Source organism: Neopelma chrysocephalum, unplaced genomic scaffold (genome assembly GCF_003984885.1).
Source record: "Neopelma chrysocephalum unplaced genomic scaffold, ASM398488v2 Primary Assembly neopelma1_25, whole genome shotgun sequence".
Classification (NCBI taxonomy): domain Eukaryota; kingdom Metazoa; phylum Chordata; class Aves; order Passeriformes; family Pipridae; genus Neopelma; species Neopelma chrysocephalum.
Window position 1 is genome coordinate 35,665,657 of NW_020897694.1, and position 20,841 is coordinate 35,686,497.

The 20,841-nt window shown below is 41.4% G+C and overlaps 1 protein-coding gene across 3 annotated transcripts in view; it reads right to left on the reverse strand.

Moving 5' to 3' along the window:
• AFF3 (AF4/FMR2 family member 3) overlaps positions 1 to 20,841 on the reverse strand; it is a 324,957-nt gene that overhangs the window by 303,453 nt on the left and 663 nt on the right. The window lies entirely within an intron of this gene.

Sequence of the window (20,841 nt, forward strand, 5' to 3'; positions counted from 1 at the left end):
CTTGCAAAGTACTCTGCAAATGACCCCCAGCACCCCGACTTGTCTAAAAGGGAGATGCAAAAGTTGGTGCGTCACCACCACCTGTATGAGAGGTCATTTCCAGGACAGAGTGAGGCAATATGCACTGCCCTGCACTCTGCATCGATGCAGTTTCCCTACAAGTTTATTTGTGAGCTGAACTTGAGCAGAGAATGCCAGCTGTGCCATACTGTAAAGTGGATGTGTCATGTGGATTTATCCATACTTTGTCCATTAAGTCACCCTTGGGAACGAGCACTAGTTAGAACTCTCTGATAGATGCAAACGGTTTTTATACAGACAAGAGGAAACAAAAGGAATACAGTGATTCCAAGAAACTGGAGGAAAAAAGAGAGGTATTATTAGCACATTGAAAGGCATCTGAAATACAAATTATTTTAAAGCACATCACTTTATATATCCTGTTAATTACATGGTTAATATTATGGAATCTGACAACTCCCCACAGACACCAGGACTATTGATGAGTTCCATTTTATGTTAGAAATTTCTCTCTTCTTGTGCAGAATTACCTCTTTAACCTCTTTCAGTCCAATAAATTCACATTAAAATGTGACCAGGAGTGACAACCTTGGGAGAGGACTAACCTCTCCCTCCATCATATCATTTTAGCCTCAATCTCAAATTGGTACAGCACTCCCATAGCTATTAGCTCAGTTCTTCTCCTGCCTCCTGAGTAGATGAAGCAGTATGTCTAATTAATTTACAATCCTTAAGCACAAAGGTAGCTATCAGCAAAACTACATTAAAATCAAACTACCAATAAGATAATTGTTAAATCATAATTTTCTGGGATGTTTTTACTAAATACCATCTTAGCTTTGAGGCTGACTTTTTCCAAAGTCTAGCCTTACAGCTACATGAAACTCAAATACTTCCTACATTACAGTATACCTTGCTCTGTACAAAAAAAAACCCAAACCAAACCAAAGCAGATGCTCTTTAATACAATGAAATGCAATTTAAAGCCAACTCAATAAGATACTAACCTCTTATCCTCAAATGAGGACTACACTATACGTCATGGGTTAGAAGTTAAAAATGAAGAGAACAGTTCTTGCCACGCATAATTCAAAGACTGTTGTCAAAAGCTTTCTGTTCATAAAAATGCTATTGGTTTTATTCAGCTGGCAAAAGCTGTACAGTATTCTAAGCAGCTCAGACAGATAGCTTTTTTAGCTATTCATTTCAGAGCCAAATTTTCCTGAACAGCATAAGGACTTGATTTTGCTAATGTATACATGTTGCAGTGTACCCGGTTCCAGAAATAACCCACGTCCCTGAATGCAGGCTGGGGTCTAGGTAGGACACATGCTAACAGGCAGATTCCCTATTTTTCTTTGCACTCAGAGAGACCAGACACAACCAGCAAAAAAAGATTGCTAAGAAGTCCTCTGACAGCACAAAGCTCTGCTGCTGCCCAGCTCCCTACCTACTTCTCACTGATGAGAAAATACTGAATATTGTGGGTGGGAGGCAAGGGGCCCACTGCAGCACAGCAGCAATGGGCAAGATTCTCCATTGAGCTCCTGTCATCCTCACGAAATTCTTGGTTTTGCTGGAAACAAATAGCTGAGGGACGAGGGGCAACTAACCTTCTGCAGGCAGTCATCCTCTCTTCCCCCTCTTGAGACTGAGCAGAACAGAGATGAGGTGTGAAATCTGAAGTCCCCTTCACTCCCCCATTTTCTCTGGTTGTCAGACGAGTGATGCTTGACAGCAAAATGAAGGGTAGGGGGAGCCTTTTTTATTTTCTCATTCCCCTGAATAAACCTCTTTCTGTAACCACGCCATTCCTGCATGGTCAGGGGCAGCAGGAAAGGAGCTGAGCTCAATTGCTCTGAGGAGCTGTCAGCATCTCCCTGAAGGAGGGCAGGTTGCCAGTCCCTCAGAGCCAGTTATGAGGTGGCCTGGCCTCAAGCAACCCTCATTTCCCACTGTCACATTCCTGTACACCGTATCCTCCTTTCCCCTATGGCCGTACTTGACCAGCACAACCTAGTCCTAGACTTGGTCCTAGTCCCTCATGGTCAATGAAGCTCATGTAAAAGAGAGAGGAAGTAGCATGCTGGACCAGACAGAGACTTCACTGGGATAGCCCAGAAGTGGCTGCAAAGGCACAGATGAAGCCTTAGTTGTGAAATCCTGTACTGTTTGCTTGGTGTTGTTTGGTGTGAGTGGCCCTAAGGAATGAGCATCTGCAGGAGGAACAGACAGAAATGTTCCTGCTGACAGGAACAGAACAGGATGCTTATTTGTCCCATCTTTCTTCTGGAAAGAAATTATCTGCTAATGCCAAAATCTGTGCACCATGCTTGTGCCTGCACCAGGTTGAGGAGTATCAGAGAAGCTGCCAATTACGGATATAGGCTATCTTCAAAATTTGGATAGAAGCTGTTAATTTTGACTGCTCTACCTTACAGTGGTACTTTTCACTCCTAGAATAAATGCCCAGTACAGGCACTACATTAGCTGTATTTTAAATCTGTACAAGCAAATTCAGTTAAATAACTGCACATATGTGTGTAATTTTCCACATATCAGTGCCAGCACCCTGCAGACTCTACAGCAGGCTACTCAGTTTACATACTCATGTATTTTGCTTGGTCACATATAGGCAAGCCCATAGTTACTGATATTCTTTCAGAAATCTGACCTGCTGTCTATTGGGAATTATTATAGGTCTCACCAGAAAATGCTGGATAGCGGATAGTTCCTGCATGAGAGCATGAGGACATGCATGCCTTTACCCTTATGTACTGCACATGCCTCTTCTCCAGGCACATACCTGGCAGGTGCAATCCAGACCTCCATTTGTCACTCAGACACCAGTAATGGGCTCTCCAGAAATACTCTAAATAGATTGGATTAGATGAGAGTTATCTTCTGTCTTTTTAGACCATCTTGGCATTAACAAAAAAAACTGGGTATATTTTCCAGGCAAACATGCTTTCACTGAAAAACTAAAAGATAGGACAAATGTTCCTGTCTCCTCTGAAATAACATTTACCAGCCCTTGCTAGAGAGAAGCAGCTGGCTTCAGTTAATCTGGTGGGATAACAATAAACTTAATAAATGCAATGACATTAAGATCTAAACTTTCTTCTAAAAGACTTGGGTACAGGGATGAGCTGCACAGCTGAGTGCAGAGTTAGGTACCCAGCTCCCAAAAAGAATGTCACTGTGCTGCAAAGCTTCCCTAGGGAAACTGGGGAGAAGCTGGCACCAAAACAGACAGCTTCTCAACACCCAGAGGCTACATTGGGAGCTAAACCTTACACTGGTCAAAGGAAAACGTCAGAGAGAACTTACTGTTTTTGCTGTGATTAGACTTCACTGTGAAAGCAGGACTCACAGCATGAGTGCTACCCATGTGGCCTCTCGGGCTTTTAGGTCAGGCAAGAGAGGCACACCTCTCTTTGAGAAGAAAACCAAAGGACGCAGCCAAGCACACTGTTTTGCCAACATTCCAACGGTTAAAACACCAGCATAAAAAATGGGAAGCCTAGATCCAAGTATCTCCCCAGCATGGGGTTCACATCCATAGATTCAGTCTGAAGGAACATGCTCGACTTTAGGTCAAAGGCTACTTCTGTAGCCTCCTTCACCACCCTCCCTGAAGCTTGACCCACCCAGTATGAATCTGGGAATGGAGAGATCATGGGACCAAGACTAAAGTGGTTGAAACATTCAGCTGGAAAAGGGGAGTCCTGACTTCCCTGGGTAGTATCCCAAAGCTATATAAAGTGTGACATGCAAGCAGCACAGACAGCGTGTGGCCATAGCATATCTTGGACTTCTCCAGACTCTTATGTATTAGGCTAATGAGTCTGCTAATCCCCAAACTGCTTGTAGACACATGTAGTAGCAAAGCTGGATCTAAGTCTAAATGTGCTTCTGCCAGAGAACATCATCATCTTGGGTGCCTGTTTGGGTCATGTGGGGTTTCTGGATCATGTGGTTTGCTATGTTAATTTTCCCTACATATGCACATAAACCACTATGTTGAACCTTCTGTAAATAGGTAAAACTGAAGTAAGGATCTGCTTTGGTGGCACACCACTAGCTAAACTAATCTCCTGGCATAAACTTGCACTGCTTGGTTCAATGAACAAAATCAAAATCCAGCCTCCAAATAACAGAGGAATTTCTGGTTGATGTGTCAATTGCTAAGCATATTAAATGACACATATAATGAAAGTGAATTTTAGTGGTTCAGAGAGATAGGCCACTAGTATGCTAGCACTGCATTCAGCTTCCAACCTAGGTATGTCTCCAGCCTGCTAACAAGCCTACTTTATGGATTTCTTGCTGTACTTTGATCTTCCAGAACTGCTTGCTTTTTTTTTACTGAAGACCTAAGATTCTTCTGTGCTCCCTTAGTTTGTACTCCCCATATGCAATGTCTCTTGCCTAAACTGATTGAATTTCCCAGTAATCACACACCTTAAATTACAGATTTCAGGTTAAGACGCATCACTGTATGAAGTACTGTACAATGTGCAACCTACTGACTTTCTATCCTCCTTAGGAAACAGAGTCACACAAATAAGCCTGGCTCACCTCTCTCCTTTTAAGCCTGTCAGGTGCCCATGCCCACAAAAAAGGGGTTCATGCAGCTTACATCCTCTGGGAAACTTTGGGCATAGGTACACAGCCCAGGCAGGCAGAGATCCCTAAGTTAACAGAAACCAGAGCAGGACTTTCACATATAGCACCATGCAGCCCTATAGGCTCTGGTTTAGAAGCAGCATAGCTGTACTCACATGACACTGAGCCCAAAATAGTTACTCTTTCCGTCTGAAAAAACACAACTATGGACAAAGCTGATCAACTCAGATGTTTTTCTCTGTGAACACAGCTGAACTGCTTACAGACCCACTGACACAATGTTCAGAGCAACTGGTGCCAAGTATCACAGACCATTACTTGAGGTAAATACAAGCCCACTGATGATAATAATAATAATATAATTTGTTTTTATCATTACCCACTGTGTTTTTGTAATGCCTTTCAATGCATCCAGTCCATATGAACTGTATGATGTGTTGTCAGTAAAATTATGCAAATTAATTTTGACACCCTTTCTCTGCTCTGTTCTTCTGTGTCCTTGTAATGATTTTTTTTATAGCAGAGATTTTCTTCAGAGGAAATAGCTCTCCAAGCTCCTGTTGCTACCCCTCTACCTGCAATGCCACTGAACATGTCATATCTAGGCTCTACTTCATCCTCTGCTTAACAAGTCCACAGTCATTTTCAAAGATCCTCTTCTTATCATTATGAGAAGGTCAGTTTCCGTTCACTTGAGTAAAAATATAACTGATACTACTTTTTGAGTGTTAAAACTATGCATCACAGACTAAGAAAAGCATGACGTGTACTCTTTTCCTATCAGGAAAAGACTGATACTACAGGTACCAAAACCTTTACCTGAACATGTCCCACATTTGATTGCATTACTTTTGCTTGATTGCTGAAACCTAAATCTCTGCTATATCATATTCATGAATGTGTCACGCCTTACTATGTCATTGTGCCAGAGACTCATTAAAGATTTACTCACAACTTCCTTCCTAATTTATATTTCTTCTATGAGTTGCTTTGATTTGAGAAATCTCTTTTGCAAAAGGAAAGATGCCCATTGTTTGGACTCTAAAAGGAAATGTAGGTGTTTAATTGGTGGATGTGGTTTTCATTATACTTTCTCTCTCCACCACAAACTCTTTTCATAAATTGTGACAAGTCTTTTGGCAGCCTGCTGTATCAGACTGTAGGTAGCTGACTTGATAAGCATGTCGCCCAGATGAAGAAAAACATGAATTCCCTCCAACTTTCTCAGAATTGCTAATTAGCTTAAAGGCAGTGTCCTTAATTGGCACAGAAAACCACTGTGAGAAAGTCCTAAGGAGACACAAGACTGTAACTCAATAGTATCTAGTAGCATTTGACAGGCTTTCTGGTTTATCTAAATCAAGCTAGCATCTTTGCTCTGAATACAGTCCTTATTTAAACACAAGTGCAGTTCATCTACAGTCCAGTAAAGTCCCCTGCTTCATTTCTGCACAGCCCATATCATGATGGCAAAGGCGGCTCAAAGAAAGTAAAGGAGGAGATGTTTTCATTTTTACAAAATGTCACCTACTCTTACAGCACTGAGGTCCTTTCCCTCTCAAATGAATACAGAGGTGGCGATAAAGAAGCACCACTCCGGTCACTGTTGTGATTCTCTTCCTCCATTTCTCAATGAGGTTCGTTCCTGCTTCCACTTGGACCAAAATAAAATCAAACCCTTGTGTACATGCTTGGTGTTTCCAATAACCAAGTGGCAAGGAAGCATTTATAATACAAAAGTTGCATATGGCTACCTTGTTTTACCTTACTAATGTAAAACTTAGTTGACATCGTTTATTAAGGGCAAACCACACCTGACCAATCTGGTGGCCTTCTATGAGGGAGTTACAGCAATGGTCAACATGGAAAGACCGAGAGATGTCATCTATCTAGACTTCTTTAAAGCCTTCAATATGGTCCCACATAACATCCTTATCTCCAAATTGGAGAGATATGGATTTCATGGATGGACTATTCAGTGGATAAGGAATTGGCTGGATGTACATAGCCAGAGACTTACGGTCAATGGCTCCATGTGCAGGTGGGTAAGTGGTGTCCCTCAGGGCTCTGCCTTGGGACCCATGCTCTTCAGTATCTTCATCAAAGACACTGTCAAGTAAGATTGAGTGCACCCTCAGCAAATTTGCACATGACACAAGCTGAGCAGTGCAGTTGACACAACAGAAAGATGGGATGCCATGAAGAGGGGCCTGGAAAAGCTTGAGAAGTGGGCCCATGAGAACCTCACGAAGTTCAACAAGTCCACATGCAAGGTGCTGCATCTGGGTCAGGGCAATCCCAGATATGAGTACAGAGTGGGAGAAGAAGTCATTGAGAGCAGCCCTGCGGGCAAGGACTTGGGGGTTCTGGTGGATGAAAAGTCAGACATGAGTCAACAGTGTGTGCCCACAGCCCAGAAGGCCCAAACACATCCTGCGCTGCATCAAAAGAGGAGCGGCCAGCAGGTCAAGGGAAGTGATACTCCGCCTCTACTCTGCCCTCATGAGACCCCACCTGGAGCACTGCATCCACTCTGGAGTTCTCAACACAGGAAAGATGTGGACCTCTTAAGAGAGGGCCCAGAGGAAAGCCATGAAGATAATCAGAGGGTTGGAGCACCTCTCCTATGAAAACAGGCTGAGAGAGTTGGGGTTGTTGGAGAAGAGAAGGCTCCAGGGAGACCTCATTGAGGCCTTCCAGTACCTTCAAGGAGCTTATAAAAAGGAAGGAGAGGGACTTTTCATATGGGCAGACAGTGACAGGACAAGGGGCAATGGTTTTAAACTGAAAGAAGGCAGGTTTGGATTAGACGCTAGGAAGAAATTCTTTAATCAAAGGGTTGTGAAGCACTGGAGCAGGTTGCCCAGAGAAGCTGTGGATGCCCCATCCCTGCAAGTGTTCAAGGCCACATTGGATGGGGCCCTGAGACCTGATCTAATGAATAATATCCTTGCTCTGGTGTGTTGGAACTAAATGATCTTTATGGTCAATTCCAACCCAAACCTTTCTATGATTCTATAATTCCATGATTTTCCAGCACAGGAAGATATTTGGTGCCAAGTCAGTTGGCCTATAGGGCAGGGAGCAACCCTTGGCCCATTTTAGTACCTCTGCTGTAGCCTGGAGTTCACTACTTCTGACCATCCTCAGAGGTGGCAGAACAAAATGCAATCACAGCATGGGACTACCAGGGTCCAATCTCTCTCCTTGCTTGAGATATTCTGACCTCCACAGCCCTCAGGAAGGTCCTCACACATTGACAGCTCTTAAGCTAAAGCTCTCCTTCGAAATCAAATGTTTTGATGGACACTGACAGCAGCATACTTAGTATGCTGATGCCCTGAAGTGGTAAGAGCATTTACCTGACACACACAAAATCTTCATGTAAAGAAACTGGAGAATAGATTTGAACTAGTGAAGAAATAGAGATATAATTTGCAAAAAATGCCTAAGTTAACAGAAAGAGCACCTTTATAGGTGTTGGGTTGTTTATACTTTCAGGGTTGTATCATTGCTTGAATGAGTACAGGCACACTAAAAAATGATGCTCAAGTTTTAGTACCCCATATGTCCCCCTCCCCCTCGATATGCCCTGGAAATGCTGATATGAAAAGAGAATGTCAGCAGTTTTGCCAGGACTCCCAGGCAAGCCAGTCACGGTGGAAGCCTGACATCCAGAAGACCTGGAAAACTGCCAGTTTGTGCACAGCATGTCCATCCTGTATGCCGGCATTCAGGTGCATCAGAATTATTATGCATGTGCAGATCACCTGATTTATTGCCAGGGTTTATTACCAGGTGCAGCAAGGGCAGCAGCATATTCAGAAAATGTTGGATTTACTGCATGTACACAGGACATCTGTGAGCGCACACAATCACCTTTTCTCCTGAGACTTCCTAGGAGGAAATATGGGAACCATATTCAAACTTCTGGATTCACTTTGGTTCTGTACTTGTCTGCAGACAGAGACAGACTTCTGGGATAAAGTAAATGCAGCTACTTTAGCATACTCTTAGCGTGTATTGTTAGAAAACTTGTTTATACTTTCCAGTTCTCCAGAGACAACTGTGAGCGGATGAGGGCGAACTAGCAGCATTTCAACAGAGCCAGCCTGCTTCTCTACCACCCAGCAGATACATTAGCGCCTAATGTTATGATGACTTCAGCTTTAATAGATGACTTTTCTGCTGCCAACCAAAGTACAGTATAAGCAACACTGAAATTTTATTAGCTGTTTTTGCATGTGAATGTGCATTGAGCAAAGGAAAATACCTGAGTTACGTATTTGTTCAAAAAATCAGAATTCCATTTTCTTTAAGACTTTCAATGAGAGGCACATTTCCAAGTAATTTCTGAAAGTGGGAATTAGGTATATTTGACTGGCATTCAGGTGGGGACTCCAAGACCCACTCTGATCCACAGCAGCAGAACTGGAGTAGTATTCCATAGTAGTACTGTAATAGGTATATTTAATTAGTTCCCATTGGTGCCACATGTAGTCTGATGAGGTGCTGAGTACCTTAAAGAATACCCAATAGTTATCAGCATGTGTTACTGAGACTTACCTTACCCATCTACTGAATTCTTTGGCTAAGGGCATTTTTCTGCTGCTATATATTCCTCAGTTTGCACAACCGGATTTCACAGATGAGAGCCAGCTCCAGCTGAGATGCTGCAGCAAGCAGCATATCCCAGGCAGGGTGCTTTGACGATGAGGCCCTTTTCTTCACAGTTCTTTACTGGTTCCCACTTTCCTCAGCATGAAGGACATTTGTGGCCTATCCTCATCATTATGAAACATCAGTACCAGAAGTTATTACAAAAAGGCTGACGCCAGTCTTCTCTTGACCCATTAAGGCAATTCACTCTCCAAGTTTCCAGCTAACCCCTTCAGGGTATTCCTCTGCTGTCACTCATACTTGGGAGGAGTCCTCACAAACACGCTCAAAATCACTTCATTGTTCCTTCTGAGGTTCTTAAAAAAAAAGTTCTCGGCTTTCCCATCATGCTTACACTCGCACTTGGAAGCAGTGTCAGGCTTGCTGTCAGTGTCATGGTTTGCTGTAACCACTGCCTATTAGGATTATTAAAATACTCTAGTCTTTTTTTGCTGACCAGTTTTGCCTTTATCCATAATTTTCCTTTGCCTGTCACTGTCTGCGAAGTTTTTGGTCCTGCAACTGGCTGTTTGTCCCAAGTCTCCACATCTCTTAGTACAGCAAATCTGGATGCTTATGTAGATGCAAAGTGCAACGGTAATGCACCTGAATAACAACAGCAACAGGCAGTAGGGTAAAATAACACAGCTGTCACTCTATTCCGGAGTCAGTGCAGAGCACTAGCCATTCCAACCCATCAATGAAATACGGTTATGATGGGAACATGAGGAGTTTCATTATTATTTCTATTGGGGTAAAGAGTTAGGATGTTGACTCTTCTGGGAAATCTTCATTGTAATTTATTTTCAAAGCATCAATGCTCCAGAATTAACTGCAACTTTCATTAATTGACTATTTTTCTTCCTCCTTTTAACCCATATAACAATTTATTCCTTTTCTTTTTTTTTCAGCTATACATTACTTTGCTCTGTGTGTGTGTGTGTCCTAGAACTAATTTTTCTAGTTACTTTGACAAACCTGACATCTTGCAGCTGTTACACATCTTGTTTCAATTACATCTCTAGACAAAAAGAATTCTTAAAGCCCGAAGGCTGCAGATGGCTTCCCGGTGAGGGGTTAACTCCAGCTTCGTAATAAAGCCTTTTGAGGGTCCCTTTTCTTGGGCTGTTCTCTTCAGTCTGCTTCTCTTATGCTCTTCTAATTTTGCTATCTCAGTCACTATGTCCCACATTCCTCCCTGGTCACAGGCGAGGAACTGGAGCACCAGTGTCCATCCATCCCTACCTCCTTCCCACCCAAAGGTGCCAGGGGGGATGGGGGGGGAAGACAAAGAATCTGTCACTTAAACCTTCTCTCCACATATCATGCAGGCTGCTTATGGCAGGGCACAGCTGAATGACCACAAATCAGTGGAGTGACAACTCAAACCACCACTAATCCCTAATAAATTCTGGACTGTCCCACATATTTGGGAATCTCCTGAGAACTGGTGATGCTCTCAGCATCTGGCAAACCACTTGTGTCTAATTGGGTACCCTGAGATATTTACACTGTTCTTAATGGTTACAGAAGAGATTGATCACCCCATTCTTGATATCTATCCAAAAAGGGTATATGAAATCCTTTGATCTTGCTAAGACAGCAAAACATGTTGAACCATCAGTTATGTAAAGGTGGTTGTTATTAATTTGAATACTGCACAGAGAGGAAAGAACAGAAGTACCATATAATGAGATATATTAAGACTACAAAAGAATTAAGTGAAGCCGTTATGTTATGAATCATGATTTTATTGTTTAGCAGTCAGCTCTTGATGTAATTCAGATAATAATGAATGGGCTAATTCCTTCCACTTTTATTCAGGCAAAACTTCCACTGACTTCAAAGAGAAAGTTGCCCAAGTCAGGACTGGAGACTGCTGCATCTATCCCATTATTTGCAAATGCTTTTCTGAATATAAAGTGTTCCTCTATAATGGGCTATTGCCAATAAAACTAACATTTACATAATGTAAAACTCTTACATAAGAATCTTTCATGGTCAAAAAAGACTTTTTATTCTTATTGCAAACTGCCACATTAAAAGTTCTTCTGCTAACCCTAGTATTTATTAAAGTATAGGAACATATGGACTTTCTCAGTGCACCATTTCAACCATTTTCCTTCTGCTCAATATTTTTATTTCATTTTACCAACACTTTTTTATCAGGCAAATGCATTATTTATTGATTATTAGCAAAGAGATGATTTATTACTGCAAATATTTCTTTATATCACAGAATAGTGCCAAAAATGGGAAAGTGTGCTAAGCCTTGTTACATTTTAAGAGATGGCGGAGTATTTGAGGAAACAAATTAATAAATAGTCCTACATCACTGTTTCTCTCACTCTATAGTTCTGTTTATAAGTTAGTACCCTATAAATGTTTCAAATTGGTACTTTTAAGCAATGACTCAAAACTTGAAAAATGGGCTTAAGCATAATACTTTCTATTTTGATCTTAGCAGGACTCTTCAGGTTTCTGACAAAACCACAAATTTTTTCTCTGATTATAAAGTATGCACTTCCATCTGGAACTTATTTTGATATTGTGAATCTTAATGCCTCAGAAAAGCACACAGAACAATGGATGGGCACTACTTGATTGTTTTAAATTGAAATTAATTAATTATGAAACAACTGCAATCATCTAAATTACTTATTTCCCCTTTCAGTGAAAATGAATTTACAGGCATTTGCAAAGCACACAAAAATAAAGAGAGAGACAAGGAAGTCTATAAGAAGGGAGGTCATGTAAAATAGTCTGTGATCTGTATTTCAAGAAAGTAAATAATTAATAACTCCAAGGAAGCATATTAGGGATTGCTCATTCTATTATACAGACACACTGAGCAGCAAAATGCTTTAAATCTCAACAACAAATACAGTACAGAACTCTGTAGAGTTTACCTTTCCAGATAATCATTTTTTCAGCTGAAAACGGTGATCTTTTTCACATTATAACCAGACTGTGACTTGAAAGAAGCTTCTCAGTCATTTAGTCAAGACAGATGAGCAATGAGTGTTAGAAAAGCTACCAAGGCATCAAAAGATCTACAGTCAAGGCCATTAAAGAATAGCTAATCTGCTCTAGTTCTAATTCTCTGCTAATGGGTTTCCTTAAATGTGCTTTACATCAGCTGTAATTAGTTCAAGATACTGCTACTTATACCCTTCTAAGAACAACAATAAAAAAAAGTGTTGCATTTATACCACTTGGTATGTAATCATACTCGTGCAGCCATGCACCCAAGTTGGTAAGTTCTTATACAGTGCAAAGCCTTGAAGAGTGTCATAAGGAGGTAGTTTGCTTGGATCTACAAAAGCCAGTGCAGCTCTAGCAGCAAAAGCATTTAGCTGTGCTTTCCTTTGTTGGGCTTATCTCAATGCCATTTCACCTCAGATGTTGCAAAGTCATCTGTACTAAATAGCCAGGGATACATTAAGCCACATCATCATGGCTAGGCTTTGCGAACGAAGATTTGGGAAGGGCTCTACCCACATTTGCTACAAGCGCGCTGGTGGCTAAAAAGGCCAATACGAGATAGACAAGTCCAGTTGCAATTAAGCCACATATATTGGTAATATGTACATTTTTCCTATCAATGCCATGGGTTTGGAATAGATTTTCACAGCCAGTGGCAGTGACCAAAAAAAAAAACCAACAAACAAACCCAAAACCCTTGCCCCCTTAGAAAAAGGAAACATAAGAATCTGTGAGAAGACTCCAGGGAGACGTATTAGCACCTTCCAGTACCTAAAAGGGGGCAACAAGCAAGTTGGAGAGGGACTTCTTACAAGGGCATGTGATAGGACGAGGGGTAGTGGCTTTAAACTGAAAGAAAGTGGGTTTAGATTAGGTATTAGGAAGAAATTCTTTACTGTTAGAGGGGTGAGGCACTGGAATAGGTTGCCCAGAGAAGCCGTGGATGCCCCTTCCCTGCAAGGCCTGTTGGATGAGGCTTTGAGCAGCCTGGTCTAGTGGAAGGTGTCCCTGCCCATGGCAGAGGGATTAGAACTAAATGGTCTTCAAGGTCCCTTCCAACCCAAACCATTCTATGATTCTACAATACAGGGTGAAAGGGGCAAAGCTCAAGCTAGCTGTAAACTTGCTGGCAAAACCAGACATGGAAGGCAAAGTGGTGATACTATTTCAGATCAGTTGGGATCGTGGTGGTTTTCTTGCAGGGAGCCCGCGTAAATGGACTAGCACACAAACACCTTTTGTATTAAGAAATTCCTGACAGTCTTCAGGCCTAATTGCAAACAAAGAACATTGTGATACTGATTTACTCTTTAAACTAGGTACATTTTGTTAACCCAAGGTCATCATCCTGAGAAATTGTTACCCTCTCCTTGCCAAACACAGATGAAGAAATGCACGTGTAGCTTTTATTGTTACTTTGTCCTTTAAAACAGTTGATGACATGACAGGTTCCCTGCCTGCCTATGTCAGAAACAAAAAACATAAAACAGTGTCTTCTTTTGGATGCATATCAATATTATTATCTTCTCCAGAGTATCTCTGTCAACAAACTGTTCATTTTTGCTGGACTGAGGTTCCTACTGTACTTGCTGTTCTAAGACAAAGGAGCACAAAAACATTAAAATTACATCGTTCCTTCCTAAAATCAACAGATCTGAAAGACAAACCCTCCTGGTCAATCACAAACAGCTAATGATAGAAAGAATCAATTTTATCTTGGTGCATCACTAGGAGGTAGACACCATTTAGCATCATCAGAAAAAAAGCTAACTGTCCCCCAAAGGAGGTTTAAGGATGTCTGCCAGCACCTGTACATCAGAACAGGCTCCTCAAAACCTTCACAGTGACCAAAACAAAGAAGGCAAGTACAGAAACAGGCAGATAGGTAGATAGACCACTGCTGGGATGACTTTTGAATCTGAACCATGCAAATGCATACTTCACCAGTGTTTTTTTCCTCCTGATCCATCTCTCTGTCATATTTGCATTTTTCTTACCACCATAGGTCATTGCAATACCTGTCACCTAGACTGCACCATCACGGCAATGCATGAGCTAGGGAGGACATGAGTTTCTTCTTAACAGATTTCAACGTGCAATAAGAAGTGATCACAGCTCAAAGCAATCAAAACATACTCAGCATAAGAAGATGCCACCTTTATCCTCTATTTGCCCACTCCTGCCATGTAGTCAAACCAGGCTAAGCCACAAACCACTCTTTCTTTGGCCTAAGACATGTGAAAACAACCACACAGAAAGACTGGGTTACATTAAGAAGTTGCGCAGCTTTGTCAGATATAACCCTTTTATTTTTAGTTTTAAGTACTTACAGTTGTGGATCATCTTTATTGAGAAACAAAACACAGTAACAAAAAGCTTCTTAGCAAAGATTTCTGGTCCCTTCTGCATAATTTTAAGTGTTTCCTGACTGCTGAGACCACCACTGCTGCATTGGAACTAATTTATTTTTTAAAAAATACACAAAGGGTCTCCAAGGATAAGTTTAAATTGCATTCCTACGGTCATATTTCCCAAGGTACATCCATATCCAAGTCCTTGGTACACGCATGCAGGTTTAAATCTTCCTAAGAGGATAGAACACAGTCATCTTAAGTCACTAACACTACCTTTTGCTTGCTTAAGGTACTAGGAAAGTTGAGATATCAAGCTATAAGAGAGGAACACAGGTTACACATCTTTATTTTTGAAATTATATAGAAAATGTTTATTACAGAATATTAATAATTGTCATCATGTTCATTTAACTGTCACTACAGTTCATTTGCTCTTTAAGTAAAGATCTGCAGTTACCCACAAATTATTCAGAAATATATACATTATTACCTGAGTATTCAACTACAAATGTCCATTTTTGCTCTCCTGGGGCCTTAGGCAGCACCAGCAAGTACAACCAGTGTCTTAATACCGATTTTAAGAGATAGAAGACTAGTGAGTAGCCCTACTGGTAATGATGTGAACACAGTGGATTTGGCTGGCGTGGGGACCAGTGGGCTCCCTGGGAGCAGTCAGCAAGCAAATCCAGCTCACAGCAGCAGCACTGAAACAGTAATTCCCACTCCCCAGCAGGGCAGGGTTTATGAAGAGCTAGTTCTGTTCAAAACCAAAAAAGCTTTCCCTTTTCCTACTTTCAGTTTTTCACATAGAACTTGGGGGTTTTCCCTGGAATTAGCCTTAATGCTAACCACCCCATGAGTTTCCCAGAAAATATCATCCTTTTGAAACCTCTTTTCATGACAAGGCCACTTCACAGTTACAACCAGATCAGTCTGTCAGATGTGACACCATCTCACAGAGAATTTAACCTCCCTGATTTCCAGCTGTATGTGGTATCAGTTTTTCTTCATTTCTATAGATTTTACTTTATTACTCCTATTATTAAAAATATTATAACCAGACTGTAAAGTATCTCTCTTTTTATCCATGCTTTGTTGTTTCCTAGTCACAAATATGATGCAAATGGATTAATCTGTTATATAAGGTTAAAAACCTTGCAACTAAACAGTTGCTGTCTTCAATGAGTGTTGTGGAGTTGAATATGATGTCATTGCTAATATACAGATGACAAGATGTTCCCACAGCCAGTATATTTTGGCTTAAAACTTCCACTAGTTTTAAAAAACCTGGTATTTTCCTCAAAATATTCACATAAAATGGGAAATGCTGTATGCATCTCGTGCCCTCTTCTGAATTCTTCTCCAATAACACAGTAAGGTTTTTGCCTCAACTTCTGATGAATGCATCCCCAGAGGAGCACAAATCTACAGGTCTGAGTGTCAAAATGAAAGTCCAAAGGACTGTTCATCTCTAACATCACACAATTGGGCATGGGTGCTCAAACAGTCCTCAGGGAAAGAGATGAAAACACATCCACTGTCCTACTGGCATATCAGAATTTTACTTATTAGACAAAAACAAAGCAGAAGTTTGGAAAAGTAATTATTCTCTAAAAAAAAAAAGGTGACTGAGTACTGTGAATCGGGGATGATGGGCCAGATTCTCATCTGATATAAAGTGGCAAAGCCTCTGTATTCAGTAGAGACTTAAAGCAAGAGAGGAGGACGTGGTACATTACATTCAGCAAATGGGCATTCACACGTCACAGCAGATGTGTTTTTAAAATACTATTATTCAGCTGATGTTTATAAAGTATTATGACCATGAAAAGCTTGCTCCTCTTATTATTTATAATGTTTTAGCACATACAATTTGTTCAGTGCTGCAAGAAAAAGAAACTCAAACAATAAAAGCAGTTCCTGACCCAAAGGGCTTCCAGCCTAAAAAACAGGCATCAGGAAGAGAGAACATGCTGTGAAAGCAGGAGAAGGGAACAATCTATAGTTATCATTTGTGTTATTGTTTGCTCACAACTTATAATCATCACAGAAAGAACAAATTTTTAGATGGGATCTCAATGAGGGGAAGGTGGTAACTGTGAGGTGAGACTGGGAGGAAGGCAAAAAGGGAAACACCACAGAGAGAAATAAGAAGAGGACAAAGATTATTTCAAGCATTATTGTTTGAAAGAGTCCAAGAGCTAAAGAGAAAGAAATAAGGGGCAAAGTCCAAGACACAGGCTGAAGTAGAGCTGTAAAGGAGATGGGAGATAAAAGAAAACACTACTTAATTCTTTTTCTTTTGTGAGAGGGAGGTCTTATTGCTGAGTATTGTCTGTAAAAACGTTAAGCTGGTCCAGCCTGTTCCATACTGAGAGAATGGCTGGAGTGACTGTTTTCCCCCAAAGTAACAGTAAGGAGCTATCTGAAAATAAACATCTTGATCTTCTACTTTGACTGAAGAAGCATACGTGGAAGTAGCTTTCTAAAACTGTCTCTAGTAAACACTGCGCAACATAAGGAAAAAATCTTGCCTTACACAAATATAAAGTGTAGTGACTAAAAGCTAGACAACCTGGGATCAAGAAGTTACAAAAAGTTCATTTATAAGACTGCTGGATGTCTGACCAGTTTTTGTTAATAGCAACTTCCAAACAAAACTCTCATTGACTTCAAATGGAGCAGGAACAGACCCAAAGATAGCAAATTAACTAATAATTCAATATGTGGCCTGTAAAACACACTGGGCCATCTTATACTGTGGCATTTGATATTGATCTCAGCTTGGAAGCTATACAGCTATACATTTTTACATGACTATCCAACCCCTACAAAACTGATTCTAACTCAAAACTCACAGAAGTATCAGATAAGTACCAAATAAACCAATTACATACTTGGCTTCTTTTACTTAAACAAACACGGTTTCATTTGTGGCTAACAAATCTTACATTCAAAATTATTTTCTTGTTTGGTACAACACAGTAAGTGCTTTAATATATCTGCTAATTGCTTTTAATGAATGGGGAACAACTCTGCCTACATGTGTTATTTAATCAGCATGTGAGGAGAGCCTTTACTAACTGGTCTTCACTGGGGCTATTGCTGTGCCTGAGCATAGAGTTAAGGAACTGGCTGAATTTTGGTCTAGATTTGTTACATAAGGCAAATAACACAAATGCCTTTAATGCAGAACTAGTCCTGGCACTCTGATTAAGTCCTTTAGTCTGCTCACTTGCTGCTTTCCATCATGTATAGTATGTCTTCTGCCACAAAAGAGGCATATAAAACAGGTCTGAGATTTTCCATCTCTTTTTGCCCAGTGTAAACAAATGCAAAGCTGTAAGGCACTGGAGAATCCACATCCTTGAGTCTGGACAAGCAAAACTACCCATACAGCACACAAACAAATGCATGGAGAAAGAAAAACAGGAGATGGGGTTGTGGTTTGAAGTCATTAGTGCCCTGTGTTCAGGATAACTGTGTTAGTCAGGAGTAACACCACCTTGAATTAAGTTGGGCTGATCACCCCAAAGTCTTCCAGAAAAAGCTTACCAATGGGCACAACTTTTCTTTATGCCACAGATTGGCATGTTTTCTTAAAATTTCTATTTGAGTTTGTGCTCAGCTTTCACTATTTGAATTATAGTTGTTTTCTGGGAAGCAGAAGTGTTATTGGCATCAACACAACCTTGAAAAACTACTGTTTAGTAAAAACCAGCTTACAATATTCTTTCATTGCAGTTTACTAGTTAAATGCTGTCTTATAGCCATTATGTGACATATTACATTTTCTATGCTATAGCAAAATAAAAGACATAGCATGTATTAATTAGAGAAAAAAATCATTAATAGTATAATAGTAACAATCAATGAGAATTGATTATCATGCTGCTGTTCATTTGGAAACCCCTTCTGATTTTCTAAGAGTATCTCAAATCAAAGAAAGCACTTTGGAACAGCACATTAATATTTAATTACTGTACTTTTAAGTAAAATGTTCACCAAATACTGCAAAAAGTGGATTTTCAGTCATAAATTAAGTGCGTAAATTGCCGTTATGGCTACATTTAAAAGAAAAGAGGACAACATTCATTCTTGCTGTAGAGAAAATTAAGTCTCTTTAAGTGTTGCTCTTGGCCATGAAGTACTTCCTATCTATGTGGTATATTTTATTTCCCTTATTGGCAACAACTGCACAACTTTGAAGGCATCCTCACAAGCCTTCGGAGCTTAACATTATCATAACAGCTTTGTTTTCCTTAGTGTAGTACCGAATTCAAACAAGGTTTCGTGAGAACATCCATAACCTGCCCACTGGTGAGCGGGCAGGACAGCAGGAGGGCAGCGTGCAACAGGCATCTCACCTGCAACGGGAGACTGACCCAGAGTCCTGAGGCACTGATGGCCTTCACAACAGACTTTGGAAGGTCTCACTAAGCAAAAGTAAGTTTTTATTTATTACTGCTTGTACAACTTTTCAAAACTGACTATTTTGAATCATTTGCCAAAACAGCTGCTTCACAATGAACTTCCAGCCCATGATATCAAATACTCCAAGCTAAAGCCACTCCGCATAACCTAGTGTCCCAAAAGGACTCAGACACAAAACAGCAAATACCTGCAAACCCCCTGCTCCCTCCTCACTAGGCACTGTTCTGGGCAATTGTGGGGTTCAACCCCTACAAAAGGGTGAAAGTTTAGCGATGAACATCGGCCTGCCACAACATAACAGCTTTTAATGTGCTTCTTGAAGCCCTTCTGATGAACTCAACTTCTAAACTGCAACAACCATAGAGGGAAAAACAATAAGAGCTACGAAACCACAAGATTGCCTGCAAGTCAAATACAGGTATTTTTAAGCAGGTAATTTAGCTGGGAAACGGCTGATGCCTTTTGTACCTGTACGGGAGCTTTATGGCAACCAGAGTCATTTGAATGTGGCTCCACAACAGTCAAAAAGCATGCTGAAAATGTTATGAGAAGGAGCAATTGCCAGCCTAAAGCCCTAATGTCCCAGAGTTACATCATTAGTTTTTCAAATTCATTATTAATTCCAATAGCCGGCTTGTGGAACAGCCTAATGGACAGTCCAGTTTTTCTGGAAAAAAGAAATTCCCCCAAAGTTTGTCTACATTCAAGAAGAAAGGGAAAAGCATTCAAATGTGTAAAAGTATTATTTCTCCCACTCTCGTTTTGTAGAAAAAAACGTGTAATTTAATTGTAAAACCATGCATACAGACTGTAAACTTAAAATCAGGCCAGAGATAAATGTTATCGTTTGGATATAAACTGCATATTAGTATTTATAATTGAAACGAGGATATAATCTTGTGTCACAGGCAGAAATACTATAATTAAAAACTTTTATGGGGTAGTAACTAATTTTGTATTATATGTACTCTTTAAAAGTTCCCACAGCAATATAAAAGTTTTATTAGGCTCGATATTATCAATGTATGCATTTATAAGCACCCATATTATGCAGTGCAAGCTGTTCTAGTCATCCTGAGGTCCTTTTGTAAGAAGCGGTTCAACTAACGGGACACGCTGGTCCGGCTTATTTTGCTACACCTGCCACCGGGGACGTAAGCCGGCGCTGTCGAACGCGCACCCTACAGACAGAAGCTATACATCATGTATCAAGGTTTAAAATAAAACGCACACCGGTGACTGATTTCAGGCAAAAGTAACCTCATCACCCCGCACTCCTGACCCGGCCGGCCGAGCGCGCACTGCGGGCGCTGCCCCGGCGGAGCGCACCCCGCCCCGCCGCGCCAGGCACACACCGCCTGCCCACGGCGCGGGGGGAGCGGCGGGGCCCCGCCGCATCCCACCTGCGTCCCATCGGGGGCTCCTCCCCGCACACCAGGTGGCTCCGGCGGTGAGCGGAGCTCGTCTGCCCCACCCCGCAGACCCCACACGGACCCGACGGGAGTCTGCCGCCCTAGGGCCAAGCCGGCGGCGTGGAGCGGCGACCGCCCGGGGGCAGCGTGCTTCCCGCAGCAAACTCCAGGACTTGGCAGAGGCAGCAGCTTGGGGAGGTGGTGCGGGGGGGAGGGCAGCGCTTCCCACCTCCAGCCGCTAATGACATTTCTAGAAATTGTTTCCCCTCCTCCCTGGCAGCCCCGCACCCGCCGCTGGGACGGGGGTGAGCAGGGGGAGGTCAAGGGCATGCAATGGGGGGGCGCAA